This window comes from Artibeus jamaicensis, unplaced genomic scaffold, assembly GCF_021234435.1.
Source record: "Artibeus jamaicensis isolate MK-2021 breed Jamaican fruit bat unplaced genomic scaffold, CSHL_Jam_final contig_685, whole genome shotgun sequence".
Lineage (NCBI taxonomy): Eukaryota > Metazoa > Chordata > Mammalia > Chiroptera > Phyllostomidae > Artibeus > Artibeus jamaicensis.
The window spans coordinates 4,820,188-4,840,015 of NW_026521924.1; the positions used below are offsets into that span (position 1 = coordinate 4,820,188).

At 38.8% G+C, this 19,828-nt stretch overlaps 1 pseudogene; it reads right to left on the minus strand.

Moving 5' to 3' along the window:
- LOC119057297 (RNA-binding E3 ubiquitin-protein ligase MEX3C-like) overlaps positions 1-18,501 on the minus strand; it is a 58,823-nt pseudogene extending 40,322 nt beyond the window's left edge.
- Positions 18,502-19,828: the final 1,327 nt, after the last annotated feature.

Sequence of the window (19,828 nt, forward strand, 5' to 3'; positions counted from 1 at the left end):
TGATTAAAATGGCCAAACATTCATGTAAGTCCAAACATAAATGTGTCAAAATAGGGGAAGGTCACGATAAAATGAAATGAGATTTTTCTGGTCATTTTAAGTGTTTCATGGAAGCTCCTGGAGATGAAGGCCCTCCCATCTGAAAAAGTCCAGGTTTTAGTTCAATTCTGCCATATTCCAAAAGAGAACAAGCTCAGCATTTTGGGTTTCATGGGAAAAGAAGTGGATGCAGTGAGTTTAATCCACCAAGATGAAATTGGCCAATACTTTTCCATAACACCTTCAAGCTGTATTTACAAGCCTTTCAGACATAGGAAAAAAAACACAACACTACAGAAAATGTTAACTAGAAAAAAAACATATTGGCTCAGTAAAACAAATAACCCTCAAAGCCAGGGAACTGCATGTTTATTGACTCCAGCCCTGCCCCGCATAGTTGCCGTTCGGCCCATGTGCATTAACAAACAGCCTAGCTTTTCCTGCTCTGTCGCTAGCAACCCTACTGCTTTCAGCAGCTAGTAAAATTAAACCTCTTCCAAATCATTCTCATGTGCACAGACTGTAAAGTGAGTGTAAATTAAAGTAATGCATTACCAAAAACTTTGACTTCTTTAGAGAGCTGCCTGCTAGTCCAACTTTTACAAATGTTCTTCATTTACTTTTCACGCAAATACAGAAAATACAGAAAGCCACCTTTGCCTCCCAACCCCCATTATACAACCAACTTTCCTGACCCTAAACACCCACAACATGCCCGCTGCTGACATCATTCAAGGACTGAAGCTCAGCACCTTTCATGTATAGAAGCTTTCTAATAAATAAGAACAAATGGCAAAAATACCAATGGGGAAAGAGTTAATGTTCATGAACAGGTCAGAAAGACAAAGAGAAGCAAATGCCCAATTAACAGAAGACAAAAACATATCATTTCTGTAGTGATCAAATCAATATAAATAAAAAATAAATAGGTGTGATTTTGTTTTAATACGTGAATAGTTGTAATTTTAAGAGGTATGAGATTAATATGTTTAAACTGAAAAACATTGATTTGATTATTTGAGTAAGATACTGATCTTTACATTCTAACGGTCATACTAAAATAGATATTAAATTTTTAACAGAACATTTCTAAGAAAACTACATGTAGAAAATAATGAAATTTTGACAGTAATTTTAATACTGTTGCATCTTGAAAATGATGAAGAAAAATAGATGAACTTCAAATATTGCTGTTTGTGGTACTATAAATTGACATCACAATTGGGAATGAGGGACACTCACTGAATCACCCAATACCTCCCCTTCCATAACCAAATTCTCACCTTACCAGTCAGAGTTACACACAGCCATGACTACCCACCCTAAGCCACAAGGCCCATTAATGCAAAAGCCCTGGCTAAATTTTGATCATCAATCAATTAGTCCAAATCAGAAACACTGGGGATATTAAAAATTCTCAGTTCACCAATAACTTTAGTCAATGCCAAGTTATACCATCTGGTACTTACTATATTCATTAATCCTCATATAGGATTGCATTACAAGAAGCATATTCAATCAATTTCTCATATCATATCTAATAGGTATTGTAATAGCATGAATATTTTGCATAGGAGGAGCCTATTCACCCAGTGATGCTTGACAAATGTTTGCCTATGACTTTCATTAATGCTTAACAAGGTTATGTTTAAACTCCAGCACACAGTGGAAGACTATAATCCTATGGTTTTTCATGCAGAGATATCTAAAGCAAATTCAGAGCACACCCATCACTGATGTAGGACATAAATACTTAGATTATCTCCAACAACAATTCCAGAAGTAAATATGATTACTGTATCAATCCAAAACATCTGCAGAGATGCACCAGTCACCAACACAGGCTCCGATATACGAAGAAAATGCATAACACTGTCATTTACAAGCCATTATTCTTTCTCACCAGCATCTCTGCCTAGGTGAGTTCTATAAATTGAACAGAAGCAAGATGTATGAGTTGCTTGGTTACATGAAATCAGCCTGCACAGTGTCCCACCTGTGTCTGGCTGGGACTCATCACCACCTTTTAGGACACTTGTCATTTTTTAAGAAAAGGGAACTGCTATTGCTGGGCAGCCATGACTGTTATCTGCACCGCAGGTCATGGCTGAGCCACGTTTTCTGCTAATTAAATTCACTGTGGGAGATTCCTAACATGCATCTCCATGGGAAATGGATCTGAAATCTGGATGTTGCCCCTAATTGCTTCTGGTAACAAGGTTATGAAACCTGGGCTGTTATACCTAGAGAAAGCAGAACTCAGATAAGTGGGCCACTCTCAGACCATATGGGCTTCTTCAGCCTGCAGCTGGAAAAGCTAAAATGGGGCTCAGCTGCAACTGGCACTTCCCGAACAAGGCCTGTCACTTTGCATTTTTCAATTACTTACCTGGAAATGCTGCAAGCAGGCAATTGTGACAAAGCACAATGGTAAACCAGCACATGTTATTTGCCTAACCTGTACTGAGAGATTAGCTACAGCCTCATCTAAGGTAGGGATACTCAAAGTGTAGTCTACAGATTGGTAGCATCTACATCACCTGAGAGCTTATTAGACGTGCGAATACTCAGACCTATTGAATCAGGGTATCTGAGGGTAGAGCCCTGAAATCTGAGTCTTAGTAACTCCCCAGGAGATTCTGATGCCTACAAAAGTCTAGGAAGCCCTAGTCTTAAAAACACTGAATTACAAATTACTTGAGGAACATGACTCTCTTTCTGAACCTTGGGGAGCTGATTTAGACTCTGTGATCTCAGTTTACTTGTTGTTCTGGTTACCTACTGCTCTGTGGCTCACCACTCCAAAACACAGAGGCTCAAAAAAGTAACAATGGTTCTGTGAGTTGGCTGAACTCAGATGGGACGTTTACGCTTGGGGTCTCTCATGTCCTTGAAGTCAGGTGGTAACTAGGGATGGAGTCATCTAAATAATCTACTCAGCTGGAAGTCCAAGATTTTTGCTTCATTCACATGGCTGGCATCTAAACTGAAATGGGAAACACCTGGCTGGGTATTTCTATAGATGGCCTCCCACCCTGGTCACATCAGACTAGCTGGACCTGTGACACATTGGCTGGCTTTTCCCTAGATGGCACATCCTGAGAAACCAGGGCCAGAGCTGCCAGGCCTTTAAGCCTTGGGTCTGTGACTAGTACAATATCACTTTTGCCACAGTGTTTAGGTAAAAAGCAAGCTATAGGGAAAACCTAGAATCAAGTAGGGGGTCTTACATAAGAGAGAGATTACAAAAGATTGAAAGTGCGAGGGCAAGGAGAGAGAGACATATTTAGAGGCAAGTTTTTATACTCACAAAATGAAGAAGGTGGCTTATATCCCTAAAGGCCTTCATGGTTTTTTTAAATGATTTTGTGCTGCAGGTAATACCCATATTTCTCAGAGTCCGTTATATCTATCTCCAGGAGGCCCATTTTCCCATAATATCACTGCCACTCATTTAGCACTAAGCACATGCAGTCTTACATTAAGATTTGCCTTACAAATGGAGTTTCTCTGACTTCCCAACTTGATTATAAAATCCTCAAGGCCTTTATGCCTTCTTGAAACTCCATTGCCTGGTACAATGACCTATACCTCATTTTAGGCTCTAAATGAAGATGCGATGATGATGATGATGATGATGATGATGATGATGATGGTACAGTCACTGCTGTTAAATTATCCTATCTACATGGATGAGTACAAAATAACCATTTGCAAAGTTGAAAAATAATACCACATGCCTTTTGTAATTTTTACAGGTCTTTTTAAGGTAGACTTCTTATCATGGACAAAATGGAGCTGTGAATATTATTTCCATTAAACTACAGTTTGTTTTCAATGTATGCCCTCCCTTTTTTTATTACCCAGTACAGAGCAGACATTATTCTGTGGTCATAAAAACATTTCATTTTCCTTCTAGCCATACAGGAAGGCTACTTTCTTAACCTCCTTGAATTTAGGTAGGACCACAAAACTGAATTGTGATCCATAATGCTAGTCAGTCATACCCCACCAAAGGAAGACAGAGAGTGAAGGTCCCATGTGAATCGTGATGTTCTTACCATGTCAGCTCGTAGCTGGGTTGTAAAAAGGTGGCCTTGAAACTACAAGATAGAAACAACCTGATCCCGTATTCACTCCTTGAAGCAAAGCTACTCAACCAGGAATACCCTCACTGCATTTTGCATGAGCAACAATTAAACTTTCATTGGGTTGGGACATTGGGCTTGGAAGTGTTTGTTATAGCAGCTAACCTACACTGACTGATATATTTAGCTTATTCCCAGAGTCAACCCTTTGAGACATTATCCTATATAAATACTTAAATTGATATTTTGATTAGATATTTCAATCAATAAATAAATTTCAACATTATTTTAATGGGGACCTACTAATGCATTTGTTTATATATTTCACATTTTATTCAATCAAATTCATAATATTGTATCTTTAGAGCATGTGTCACTATGAAAACAAAGCTGACCTCTTCCATCTATCTCATCATTGTATTTTCTATCACATCCCCAACAAGCTTTTGCGAGCAAGCTATGTATATTTGACTCACTAGGTTTGTTACCTTTGTTCATTCTATTCCTCATCTCATCCAATCATTTTTCAAAAACCATTTGTGAGCATCTTCTATGTGCCAGACATCATTCCATGTTCTTGGGATTCCAAGAAAAGTAGCATGTGGCCAAGAGACTGACAATGACAGCAACACGGTGAGCTCTAGAAGAAGAGGTATACAAGTGCAATGAGAGTAAAAAAGCCAGTTTTCTTAATTAGAATGAAAGAGCAGAGACATTTTTACAAATGTGTTCATATCTATACTGAGTTCTGAGAGGTGAGTAGCAGTTCACCAAGGAGAGAAAGGGTAGATCAGAAATAGGGAACATGCAAAAAACCAAAGGTGGGAACCATTGTATCTGGCACCCTGGTCCTTATAGCTGGTCTAAGGATCTGGTTAGCATGACTCCTGACGTGACTGAGTAAACAAAGCAAGTTCAGGAATAACTTTGAGCCCCTGCCAGCGTTAACCTTGGAAGCACAAGAATGATTTAGGAGGTTTTTGTCTATGACTGATTGTTCTGAAATTTACATTGTTTAACTCCAAGATTTATGTGGGTTACCTGGCCCAAGTAGGGACATTCCTGACACATTTTAGCTAAACTTAGAGGAAGAACCTCTATAATATTCTGTAAGCAACAATAGACCTGACAAGGGATAGTTAAGCTTCCTGAAGTTCTACCATGGGGCTCCCCTATTCATAACATTAGCCTCCATTGTGCACCCTCTTGGTGAGGATTTTATAACACAAAGATTGTACCTCTGTCTCTGTTAGAGAAGGTGGCTAGTCTCTCTTCCTTGAATACTGATTGTTTGACTTCTTTTTCTATTCCAGATTTACCCAAATGTCACTGATGCCAGATATTTCTGCTCATCTAAGCCAAAAACTACTATTTGCCAATTCAGTAGTTGTGCATAGACACATTGTGTTTGGGAAACTACAATTAGCTTGGTATGCCTGGGAATATACTGGTGATTTGCAAATAATCATGCAAGAAAAGGAATTTGTGGGCCAGATCATGAAGAGTGTTATACACCATGCTAATGAAAATGGAGGTAATCTTAGGCAAATGAGAACCCAAGATGTGGTTATCTGATAAAAAATAGATTTTTTAAAAAGCTTATGACAGAAAGGCAAATAACTAGCTAGGAAATGCTTGAAAAATCTGAAGGGATATTTGCTTAAGGGCAGAGGAATGGAGAGAAGGGTAGAGATTTCCAAGGTATTAAAAAGGTAGAATAAACCAAACATAATAATTTTTAAGTTTAAAGAGGGAGGAACCTGGAATGACCCTCCCAGAGTTTATTCCTTGATATGGAAAATACAGTGTCCTGGTGTCATTAGTCACAGTTAGGAGTGAAACCTGGAAGAGAGGAGGAGATAAGAGTGGGGAAGGTGGAGTTTAAGTTTAGTCTGTTAAGTTTGACAGGACTCTGAGATTTCAAGGTGAAAATTGTTGCCAATTGGAAATGTGGTCTAGAATTCAAAATTAATGTCTTGGTAGGAGAAATGGATTTGAGAATCATTTGCACACAGAGGTGGTAATCAAAAACTATAGCTGTTGATTGAAAAGCTAGAAAGTATGATGGGAAGTCATCCAAGCAAAGAATCCTGAGAAAAAGGAGCATTAAAAGATCAATGGAGAACTAAGACATACAACAGAGACCAATATGTGGCAGGGAGGTAGGGTAGGAGGAACAAATACTCACATGAGGACCTTCTCTAGCTCTCCAAATCCTGTCAGTTAATGTCCTCCATAATGTGAAGCCTTCACAGGTATGCCTCACTCATAAGGATATCTCCCACATGACATCTGTCTGTATCACCCCATAAGTCAAACATGACCTGGTATTGCTGTCCCTATATACTAGTTCTTGGAGAAGAGGAATAAGTCTAATTAGGTTGCAAATGACAGAAAACTCAAATTGACCTAAAGCAAAATGAAGGCAAGGCCAAGGCTAGATTATGCCTTTAGATATGGTGATCCCAAAATTCAAAGTGGGCCTCTTTCTTCACTTCTTGATTCTGATTTTCCAAAAGGTGGTTTCATTCTTAAGCAGGCTATCCCCACAGATGGACACTCACTGTCTCAGGTCTGCAATTTATATCTTAGCAACCTTAGTGGGAAAAGAGGTCCTTATTCATGGTCATTTTTAGCTTTGGCTATCAGGTCATACACATAGGTTTAACCAATCAATCACCAAGGCGAGGAATGTGCTAAACTCCAACGGGCCAGTCTGAATCATATGACCAGGAAGTGGAAGCTGAGTCCACTTCACCCCAGGAGGACATTGACATAAGCCAAATGACAAGCACTGAGAAAATACATTACCAGGAAAAATGGATATTGATACTGAGTACACAAATAAGAGTTGTTTGTAGGAAAGACCACACATGCAATGGGCATTAACAAATATGTCTTGTTGCCTGGTCACAAGCCACAATTGCCCACTTTTCTCTCATCATTAAATGACATAAAAATGTGTTATTATCAAGAGAAGTGACTTGTTTATGTGATAATGAGGAATCAGATAGGGAAAGAAATAGCTAATATTTGTATTCGGTGGCATCCTGACTGGTGGAGCTAGAGAAAATTCAGAGTAGGGGAGAAGCAGACAGGAGCCAAAATGCCAAGGTCGTGAGGGAGACTCAGGACCTCCTGGGAGGCTATGGGCCTTTGAGAGTGAGTGGGGAGGGGGTGCCATGGTTGAAAGCCACTCAATTCTGAAGCTGCTCAGTAATGAAAATAACAAACTTAGCTGTATAAATCAAGTCTACATTTTTAGAAAAGTTTGACATTTGCTAAATTACCTATGAAAACGTACCTTGGTTGTCAAGATGAAAAAAACCAAGTTTACTCATTTCAAAGCTAAATGTCAGGCTCTCTCAAAGATCTCCTAACACCTACAGATTGATGGGGAGGGTGGGGGAGAGAAATGCTATGCAAATTAAAGGCAATAAACTTTCGAGATGTATTCATCTCCATAACTACTCAGCAATGTCTCCTGGTGTTAACTGGGTAAGTGTGTCTTTCTATTGCATCTATTTATTGGCCACTAATTTTTTAAAGGTATGCTCACAGAGCAGCATTTGACAACTAAATTGAAACACTGAAATATAGACACAGCAAAATTGACTCAAATTTATTTTATTCACAGATGTAGCCAGAGGTATATTAATAGGAAAGCTCGCCAAGCAAATGATTTCAGAATACTAAACTATCAGTTCTAGAACTGGGAGACTCCAGCAAACAGCCAAAACAACTCTTTACAAAACTAGAATTTAGAAGCCCCCATCCATACATGCTTCAATGAATCAATTATCTGTCTCTAAAATTCACCATCTATTAGGAATAAAGTAGGAAAATGAAATATACTTGAAATATTGATGAAATAGATTATGTAAAAATATTTCCTTATCAATAATTTAAAGAAAATTTTGCCTACTAAAGTATTTCAAGTCAAGTATACCAGTTTTACATAAGGATGGTTATTCTTGAACATTTACAGATGATAGCCTTACTATGTTTTAATTATAATGATCTAAACCCCCCAAATACATATATATGTAATGCTGTACATGTAAGTACACATACATATGAGTATGCTTTATGAAAACACATGCAAAATTGCCCAGACTTCAATTACAACAAACTTCAGCACCAACCTTGGATTTACATGCTGGCTTCCATTTATTTCCTAATGTATGGAGAGCTAATATAGTGATAACCTGGTGTTTCCTAGGGGGAGAGTGGGGCTGTTCGATTGCTCATAAAAACTGAAAGCGGAGCCTGAGTGCCTCCAGGAAGTGACGTGACACCTCCAAATGCACTTTATACATGAAGGCTCACTCTTCCAAACCAGGTGTGAGGCTAGATACTCCACAGTTCTTGGGCATTGTTTAAAATTCTATCTTTTAAATATTTGTAATTTAGATTCTGGATAAGATAGAAACCATATGTGTTCATATCCATAGCCACCTAGGCACCTACATCTCCTGTATTCCTCCTTTTTCTTGAAAATCATTCTCCGGTTGAAAAAAATCCTTCTTAACTACCTGTGAGACTTCTATAATTTAGAAGTATATAACTAAAATGCTTTAGTGGAACTGTTAGATTCCACAGAAAAGTGAGAGCATGTGGTATTTGTCTTTCACTGATGGGCTTATTTCACTTAGCACAATGTTCTCTAGGTCCATCCATGCTGCCACAAAAAGTAAGATTTCCTTCTTTTTTTACTGCTGCATAGCATTCCATTGTGTAAATGAACCACAGCTTTTGTATCCATTCATCTACTGACAAGTACTGAGGCTATTCTAATGAACAAAATAAACTAATGAACAAAATAGAAACAGAGTCATATGTACATGGAACAAATTGACAGCTGTCAATTTGGGGAGGGGCTGGATGAAATAAGGTAAAGTGATTAGCCAAAGAACACGTAACATGGCCCTTGGATGTGGACGACAGTGTAGAAAGTGCTTGAGGGAAGGGTGGGGCTGGGTAGAGGTGGGCAAAGGGGGAGAAAGTGGAGACAACTGTAATAGCATAAACAATAAAATATAATTAAAAATTAAAAATAATAATAAAAATAAAATGCTTTAGTGGAACCAAAAGTAGCTGCCTTTCACAGGGAGATGGTGTGGGTTTCTAAACCAGTGGTAGAGAGCTATATGCAGAGACACCCCAGAAAAAGAGCAGCATAGGGCCACCAAAACCAGGGCCTCACCCATCATGGCACACCCGGCGAATGTGGGTAGGATTAACATCATTCCAACGTCCCTATTCAAATTAGGCTCCCTAATGAGATACTGTGTTTATTAAGATGGCGACTCTTGACAACAGAAGGGGTGTGCCTTCTGTCCATTTGTTCCCAACTCCTTTAGAAAAGGATCTTGGTTAAAAGGGGAGAAAGAGAGTTATACTGTTTTGTGGAAGGGTCTTCTGTCCACATAGCAATGTCACTACAGAGGTCTAGGGAGTTCTGTGCCTTGTTGTCTAGCTGCCCACACTCTTGCGCATATTTTTGCTACCTCCATGGCATTTCAAGGGTTTGTGAGTCCTAATGCTATGATATATATGATTTTCAAGTCCCTGGGAACAACTGTCTCTAATAAAGAACAAAGACTCTATGGGACTGAACAATTGTTACCATTAGGGCTACAGGAGTCTTGATTACAAAGGACCAAGTTACCAAAGGGTCAGAGAAGCTTGGAGAATGGCCCAGCTTATTCCATGACTCAGGTTATGACAGCTGTCTCCGGCTTTTACCTCCTAAGGCCATCTTCTTTTAGGACAATTCCAGGTATAAGTGGATGGTCACTAAATGTCATGGTCTTTTATTTTTATTTTTTTGGAATTACGTGGAAAGCTAGAAAGGACTAGGGAAAGAAATCCACCTTATTTTTCTACATACTTTTATGATTTATGAAAAATTGATCTACTCCCTTCCGTTAGATAACCATGAGTCAGAGAAATACAGTTACAATAAAGTGGAAGTGTCATTTCTAAAGGAGACCACGCTCCAGTTCACGAATGATGGCCAATTAAAATAAGTTATTTCTGTGGTGGAGCTGTGTGAGATGAACTATCACCCAAGATGAATTAAAGTCTGAGCTTGGAATGCTTCCTATTGACTAGCCTGCAGTATAATTTATAATTATTTCTGTTTATGCAGGAGGTGGGGCAGAAGTGCCAGGAAGAAAACTGACCTGGAACTCACCTGGTATGAATACTAGTAATGAAAGAGGCATCTGCTTGTTCATGTTTATATCCATAAATATTTTGCAGTCATTATAATGTGAGGTACATACATGAATGTAGATAGATGGGGCTATGTATAAGGGGAGACTCCCCAAAAGTCTGAATTACCTCCTGGGCAGTTGGCCCCCTGTAGTACAGGCTTCCCTGCTAGGGGACTGTACTAGGAACCCATCTGTTCCAGTGTACCAGCTGATGGTGTTGTGACTGGCTATGTTCAGAATCAGTAAATTGTTTCTGAAGACTCTTTCAGAGCATTTGCCCATTTCATGATGGGTGATTTACAAGCACACTTGCCCACACCAAGCTGAGGGTTCAGTAGTTTTTAAACAAAAATGGCATGGCTCCTGTGCCCCCCACTCCCTCTTAACCTGATGTCACCCCAAGCCACTTTTTTTGTTTCCCCTGATGAAAAAAGTCCTCAGAGGGAAACACTTTGCCCATATGAAAAAGGTGAAACAAAAAATGGTAGAAGCACTAAGAGGTATCAAAATTGATTAGTTCAAAAACTGGAGCAGTGGGAAAAAACATCTCAATAGGCTTATTGCACCAAGTAGAGAGTACTTTAAAGGTGACTAAAGTTAGAAAATGTAAGAAGAAGTATACAACTTTTAATAAATAAATCCTGGGGGTTTTTGGATCCCCCTCTTATATAGAATCTCAGCAAAAAGCTCCTAACCCCAAAATATCCAGTCAGTGGCTTGTCAGTAAGCACTGTCACCTGCTCCCATCCTAGGATCCTGGGATCTACCTTAATGTACTTTTTGTGCTTCTGATCTTAAACAATTTTGTTGTTTCATAATAACAAGACTCATAAGGAGAGGGAGGGTGATTTTTTCTATTTTTATATTTGTCGAGGGTGATTTTTCTTCTTTTTTAGATATCTCTGAACTTTCTAAGACCTAATATAAGTACAGCCCTAGAGTTTCAATTATTAAAATAAGAACTACATTACCTCAACCCTGCCAGCCATTATGATTAGTTGGGGGCGGGGATTCCAATAGCCCTATCTCTGACTCTACACCTTTTTTTTTCTTTCTCTATTCTGTGTCTGTATATTTTTAGCTCACTCTCTTCATAACTCTATGTATCTCCAGGTGTGAGTGTTTCTCTAATTCTTCCTTCTGTATGCTCTCTACCTCAATTTTCTCTTAAACACACATATGCACACATATACGTATATTGTCACACCACTTAAGATATGGAGGCACAAGATTCAACACAAAATCTCCTTTCTTGCCTAAACCCTTAAATATGGTCCCAAAGCCAGGTGAATCAAGGACTACTGACTCCTACCCTTTTTAGATCTGTTTAGCTCAGGCCTTTTGCACCTGCCCTACACATTTCTCCATACCAGGCTCAGGCAATGGCCCAACGTCAAATCAGCAGGAATAGAAAGGCCAAAGGCATGAAGATGGGCTATTCGATATGAAGCCAGCCTTGAAACTTAATATTTTTATATTGTGGCAAGAAGATTTAACATGAGATCTACCCTCTTAGCAAAATTTTAACTGCACAATACAGTACTGTTAATTACAGGCACAGTGTTGCCCAGCAGATCTCTAGAACATAGTCCTATGACTGAAACTTCACACCCTTTGAACACAGCCCACATTCCTGGGTCCAGCTCCTAGGAACCATCATTCCATTCTCTGTTTCTATGACTTTGACTATTTTAGATTTTTCATACAGTGGGAATCGCAAAGTATTTGTCCTTCTGTGACTGGTTTATTTCACTTAGTATAATGTCCTCCAGGTTCATCGGTTATTGCAGGTGGCAAGATTTCCTTCTTTTTTAAGACTGAATACCATTCTATTGTTTGTGTATAGCACATTTTCTTTATTCATTTATCCATCAATGGACACTTAGGTTCTTTTCACAACTTGGCTATTGTGAATAAGGCTGCAAATGTCATGAAGATGCAGGTATCTCTTCAAGTTCCTGATTTCAACTCTTTTGGATATATACCCAGAATCTCATCACATTAGATTATTAAAACTCATGCCTTGTTCCAAAAAGACCTTATTGCTTTGCCTGGGGCCCACAGTGATACAATGCTACTGCTCTACCAGTAATATCCCTGTCGTATTCCCTGGCTCCCCCAAACATGTCCTGATATATTGCCCAGTTCTTCTAGTTTCTACTCCATTCATTTCCTCATTCATTCAAGTAATCAAGATTTATTGAGGATCAACCATATGCTGGACTCTGGCTAAGGTGATATCAAAGAGAAAAATGGTAACATCATCCATTCTCTTAGAGGTTTCTGAGTAGTTGAGAAACTCAAGTCCTGTCTCCAGTCCAGACCATAGTCCCTATGTTCTATTTCTTCTCTCAACCTCTCTAATCCTGCCTGATTTTGACTTATTTCTCTGCTTCTCCTGCTCTGGACCTTGAGGGCCCAAACTACTTGCTACTTTTGACTATTCTACCCTCCAAATATGCCTGTTTCTCAGATGTTTCTCTACTCTGCCATCTCACCTTCCAGAGGACACTGACACCTATTAGAGGTGGAGGGTTAAATTTTCTCAGCATGAAGTTCATTTCTTTCTCTCAGAAAGAATAGTCTGCTTCCTGAATTTAATTATAAATGAGGAAACTCATTCAGTATGAATGTGTTGGGGCTCTCCATCTGAAGTAGAGAACACTGTGTTAGATTTTTTTTCACACATCATATAGTGGCAAGAGGGCTCCAAGCTCATCTGTGAGAGGAGATGCCACCCTTAATTCCCAAAGCCTAATAAATAATCAGTTTCCATGAGAGGGTAGAGAGCCTCAGGAATCCACGAATCTGCTTGGCCTTCTGAGTAGTGTCTCTTCTCAGTGTAAAAAGATAGCAGCTATTAACTTATTGATGTTAAATTTTTCTCTGTGTGTATTTACGTGTCCATACCCACTTCCTTCCACCTTCTTGAAAACTGAACTCTTTCCTCTTCATGGCATTGTATGTCCATAACATAAGTCATCAGGAGCCTCAGAATTCACAGAATTCCTTGTACCCTATGCTGTGACATCAGTTTTAAATGAGTCTTTATATAGTCATGTTGTGTGGCAATGGGAAAAGATCTCTAACTCCCCTGGGGAGCCTATCATGAAATCATACTCATAAATCTGTTCACTCTTTCCACCACTTTGCTTTTACCAGAATTCTTGTAAATGTGTTTTCTGTCTTACAGTTAATAAATTAAAGGAATAAGTAACAAAGGAAAAATGAAGGCTGGATCTCAGAACACACCACAGAGACTTAAGGGGGAGAAACTTTCAGTGATGACTTGTGTTTGTCCTGCTGGACTCTGGGGTATGGCTGCAGCAGCTGTGGGGGTGGGCGGAATATTCAAACGGGCTCTACACCCTCCATGGGGTCTTGATTCCCTGGGCAAAGCCTTCCAGCAAAGCAAAAGAATGTAACGTGTCAGCTACCAAGTCTATGGTTTATGTTTTGTACAGTTGAACTCAAAGCAAATATTCCAACAAAAGAAATGATCCTTAATATATGTGAACATCACTGAATTAAGAAAGTCACTAAATTCACTGCAGTTCCAAAGAAGTGGAGAAAAGGACAGGAGAAATAGGTTGACTCATTTCCCCTCCTTTGCACTTCCAAGATCTTGGCTTTCCCCTCATGTTTCCTCTTGTACTTCTTCTCCCTGCCTCTCCTCACATATTTTCCTTGAAAACATCATTTCCTTTTTATCATCATTTCCTTACCTGGATTCTGAAACAGAAATAAGAGTAACAAAAGTGAGAATTCGTGCACCCTTCTTTCAAGGAAAAAACCTGGGCTCGAAACAATAAACATTTCCCCCTACCTCTCTCAGATACCTCCCACCTCTACCCAAAGGTTTCAAACACCTCAGGGACTGCAGAAAGCTTCAGTTTATTTAAGCAGAGGTAGCTAGGGCACAGTGACTGGAAATCTGTAGTAAAGTCCACAATTAGGGGGTAGAGCAGCTAAAAGCTTCTTTTCAAAGGGATTCAGGATTATGCTGTGAACAAATTAAATTGCCTGCTGTTTCCATTCTCACCAGGTGACTAGGGACATATGGTGACAAAAGATCGAGCAAATATATTCAGTCTGGATTCTGTTTTTTTTAATGTTGAAAAGCTTAAAATCCACCATGGAATTTTTAAAAATTGGAAGGGAGGAAGTCTTGACATCTGAAGAAATGCCTTTTCAGAACATGTGGTCCTGCTCTTTGGGTAACCACAGTCTGGTAGTCCCGTAAGTAAGGAGTTACAGCCCTGAAGCTTCCAAATAAATAAAACCTTGGACAAAGCCAAAGCAGGGAAGGATTGAGGGTGGGGTGGAGGAGAGTGGTGGCGGGAAAATGGAGACAACGGTACTTGAACAATAATAAACAATAAAATAAAACAATAAACAAACAACAACAAAAAAGCCCTTACTTAATCTCTCCAAATCTTCACCATAAGGCTGACTTCTCACGGTGCAGTATTCCTTATGTGATACAAAGTTTGAGTGAAAAGGCCAGGTGAAAAGATCAGATGACAATGAGATACCAAAGGTGGCTATCAAGGATGGAAGATGCTCCCCAGACATTTTAATCACATTAAATTGCCAACAAAATCTCAGGCCAAGCAACAAAATTTCAACATCATCAAATTAGGTGATCTTTATGCAGGAAATTAATAGGCTAAAAGGCAGCCCAGAATGAAATCTAATCACTTAATTAAGGAGTTACATCACCTTTGCCTGGATAACAAAAGAAAACTCCAGCATTGCATTCACCAAGCAAAAGCACCCAAGGGAACCTGCCAAAACCCAATGTCATGTGGACAAGGTCACACAATAATTTAACAGTGAAAGAGAAAGCTGCACAGACCAGACCAGCACAATGCTGGAAGTAGGTCAATTCACAGTAATAGATGAGAGTTTTACAATATGGTTTCTAGCCAGAGCCTCCAGGAACTAAAGAGAGCGTCCCACCATCAGTCTGTTGGTGATGAATTCCTAAGGTCACACAGGCTGATTTCCACATCTGGTTCCCTTTCTGTTGCAATTTACTTGTCCCACACAGTGTCTTTCCAGGCCCCAGAATGAAATACAGTGTCTCCAGAAGACCCCACTGCCACCTCCACCCTATTGGGAGGCTTAATTACTTCTTACAGATCACCTCAGAGAAAATACAGAGAGAAAAGCAAACCAAGATATATAAGGGAGTAATTTATACACTTCTTAAATTCCTATCACCATCATCTCTAATATAATCCTGATCCTATTTTTAGTTGCTCCTCCAAAAGCTTTTGGAAATTTGAATTTTCCTTTCTCATTTAGAAGGTCCCTAGACCTGCACTCCTTCATACACATGATGTGTGGGTGATCACAGCAATCATCACTGCTGTAGCACATGTATGACCTGGTCTACAGAGCACCCTCTTCCTAGGGAAAGGCCTGCATGTATATTCAGGATGACACAATAAGCATCCATGGATGTGATTGGGTCCTTCTCCTGCTCAAGAGGGTAATTGAATTTGGAGGACATTTCATGCTGACTATACTTTTCAAAGTGGCATTTAAGTCACATCCTCACATGCCAATAAGCAAAGTACATCTTTGTTGTATATAGGTAGAAATGCTTGGGATACTATACATAGGCAAAAATTCACTCTAAATTTTAGGAGTGGTCTATAGAAATCTATTACATTTCATCACACAACCTTAGGCAAACATTTCTAAACCATAAAAATAATGTGAATTTACACATGAAGCTTTTCTATGATCTAGCAATTTCAATCAGGTTTTATTCAAGAAAAATATAAACATATACCCACAAAAATTTTATATAAGAATATTTATAGCAGCTTTATTCATACTAGCCAAAACTGGGAAACAATCCAAATATCCCCCGACAGGAGATCTGAGAAAAAATGTTTATATATTCATACAATAGAATACTATTCAGCAATAAAAAGAAACAAACTTGATATATGCAACCACAGAGATGAATTTCAAAAAGTAAACAATACTGGGTAAAAGAAGTTAGAAGCAAAAAGTACACTCTATATGATTTCATTTATATGAAATTCAACAACAAGCAAAACTTTTGTTTTAATAGAAAATGAGAGTTATAGGCTGAGGATAGAAGGAGCTGATTGGAACAAGGAGGAAAGGTGTCTCTGGGGTGATGAAAATGTTTTATGTCTAAACTGGGGTGTACGTTACATGGATTATCCATACTTGTTGATCCAAGCACTTATTATCTATGCATTATACTCTTTGTAAATTATACCTCAATTAGTGAAAATTCAATCTTGTGTTGTTAAGTAAGTTCATCATTAAGTCAGTTCCTCTGAGTGTCCCAGTCACCTTCAGTTAAGGTAGCATTTCAACATCTTGGCAGTAGATTCTAAAATTCCAAACCCCAGAAAACTGTAGGTTGTATCTAAGGCCATTTCTATCTATGCACACCAGCAGAAAATACACCTAATCAAATCAACTACAAGAAAAAGAAAAGAGCTATGTGTGGGCTGCATTCCAGGATCTACCAAATATCTCCAGAGCAGTGAGTGCTTCTGAAACACTTCCCAAATTTGCAACTAAGAACAAAAAGAGAGAAAGAGTGGGAGTTGACAGTATTCAATAAATCATTCAATACTATCAGCATAGTTGTCTGCTTGGGGTGAGTGCTTTTAAACCTTGATTGAAATTTCTCCAGTAAATCAAATAGAGCAAGGTGCTTTTGTAATTACTCATAAATAACATTTCCACCCTTATCCCTTACATAGAAAACTAGGATTTGAGACCTACTGGCATCAAGACAAGCCTCAGAAGACAATGCAGCAAGCACATTATGGTGCCAGCCTTAACATTTAAGAGTGAGCCCCAGTTTGAAGAAAATCACAAGGTTTTTAAAAAAGGAGTGTAAAACAAACAGACTCCTAGGTACAGAGATTAGACTGATGGTTGCCAGAAGGGAGGGGCATAAGGGGCTGGGTGAAAAAGGTAAAGGGATTAAGAAGTAAAATTGGTACTTACCAAATACTCATGGGTATGGATGTATAGCATAGGGAATACAGTGACTAATGTTTTAATAACTGTGTATAGTGGCAGGTAAGTACTAGAAATACTTGGGGGAACACTTTGTAAAGTATATAATTGTCTAGCCACTATACTGTATACCTGAAACTAATACAAAATAATGTTGAATGTAAACTGTAATTGAAACACACATAGACACACACACATGTTGGGCAAAAGTAAGTTTACAGTTGTTCATATGGAAAATAATACAATAATTAATAAATAATATGAGCAAACTCTGTGTTTCACATACTAACAACTGTAAACCTACTTTTGCCCCACCTTGTATATGTATATAAACGGAGGAGTACTGTCATTGCCAGATTATATTCTAACACAGGGCAATCCAGGATTGATTTTAATGTCTCCATCCTTAAGTCTAGCCTCTGGAAAGTTAAAAAGCACAGAGGACCAGCATAGAGCAAAACCTAGAGAAGCACATACGCAAGGGACATGTCCATCCCCATTAACCATAGTTTGTGAGCAGGATAACCATGGTGATTTTTAATCCCAATGCAAATGTACTGAATACTTTATTTTATATGTCTTTGCCAGCTCTAATTGCTCCTCAGTTAGAAAGAAAATGTTTATGGTAGCCTCATTTCCTGCCAATGAGATAATATAGGCTTAAAGTGTCCTAATCGGAGTGAACCGTATGGGTCTTTAACTTCTTGGTTAGGACCCAATCACTCTCAATATTTTCAGGTCATAGCAAAAAAGATTTAGAATTTTAATTAAAAATATTATTTCTCTTTAGATTAGAACTAAAAACAGAATGCTAATAATGAATGAATGTATTATTTGCAATTTTCTTAAGAATATAGGATAAATTATCTTAATGAGGTCAGGTTAGAAGCCCCGTCCCACCAGTTTATGAAATAAAGTTGTTGGAAATTAAGATGTGAACTACCTTTCTCGAAGGTCATTGTGGCAGATGGTGTTGGTGCCCCAGTAATGGTGACCTGCGTCAAACAGCTCCCAGCTCCTTGTCTGAGGGCCTCCTCCCTGCTGTAGCACAAAGGGCTGTTCACAAGTGCTGGAGAGTTTCTCACCACATAGCTGTGTTCAGCACTGTCCCCTAGAGGTGCCCGCTCCATGGTAGCGATTCATGGTTCTCCATGGGGTAACCTGTCATTGGCACGTAAAGACTGGGATTCCTTCTCTTCCCTGTCTCCACTCTTCACTCCCCTGTATGTACTTCCTGCAATCACAATCAACATGACTGATATGCACCCCAGTCTTAGTCTCAAGGTCAGCTTCTGCAGGAACCCAAGCTTACCCATAACCATGATTTTGGTTAGACCCACACCTAGGGGCCCAAATCTTGATAAAAGTTCTCCTTGATTTAGAAGTAAAAAGACTTCCCCGCTGACCTCTAAGAATTATAAACTGCTTCTGTAATAGACAAAAAAGGGAGAAATCTGGACTGACATTCTAATTACAGACCATAGGGAGCTCTCTGATTGTCTGATATTAAGTTCAGAAAGGTTAGAGAAATTATATCCCCTCACCTGTGTGTGAAAACATAAAAATCCCCACAGTATTAACCCTGCATAGAAACAGGTGTATTGCATGCCAGCACGAAGTCAGTTGTTTGCCCTATGTCTCTTAGAAGTAAACTTTACACAGCAAACCTCTGTCGGGATATTTTCTCCCATTCTTCTCCCTGTTGGCCAGCCTATCAACTCTGGGCTCCTCTCTAAGACCCTTCATCAGTATTTGTAAAAGTGTTCAGAACTTTTTGTAATGCATGTGGAATTCAGGCTGGCAAGAATCACAAGTAGAGTGTTGGAGGTAGATAATGAGGTTCTCAAAATTTCTATTCATCTTCAAAGAAAAAAACAGTAACCATTCAAAAGCTCCAAGAGACCAGGGCATTAGAATATTTTGGACATTCTAGAGAAGACCCAGTTCTCACTTTTTAGGCAGGGCCATTCATGTGGGAAGGAAACTTGACTTGTAGTTGGGAGACATAAGTGTTGTCCCCACTCAGCAACAGTAAGCTGTGTGACATTGGTAGGTCAACTTGATCTTTTCTTGGTTTTGGTTCCATTATTTCTAAGTAAGAGAGAGTAAACTAAAGAATTACTCAGCTCTTCAGTTCTATTCTCAAAGAGTGATGCTAATTCAAGTAAGTAATGGTAGTTGTAAAAAACAAAACAGAAAATAAAAAAGGGCTGTGATAATCTCCTAGATTTGAATGTGTCCTAATTTACAAATATTGATTTGGGAAGCTTTTGTGATCCAAAGCACCCTAACCTAAATTCTTTAAAACTTCCAAACAGCCTTACTGGTGGAATTCAGAAAGTAATTTTCTTTCAACAAGATAAGTCCAGAACCTAGGAACATAAAATATAAAAGGGCAAATGTTCAAGAAGTTACAAAAGATTTAAGATGAAATGATAAAGTTAGAAGTCCTCATTT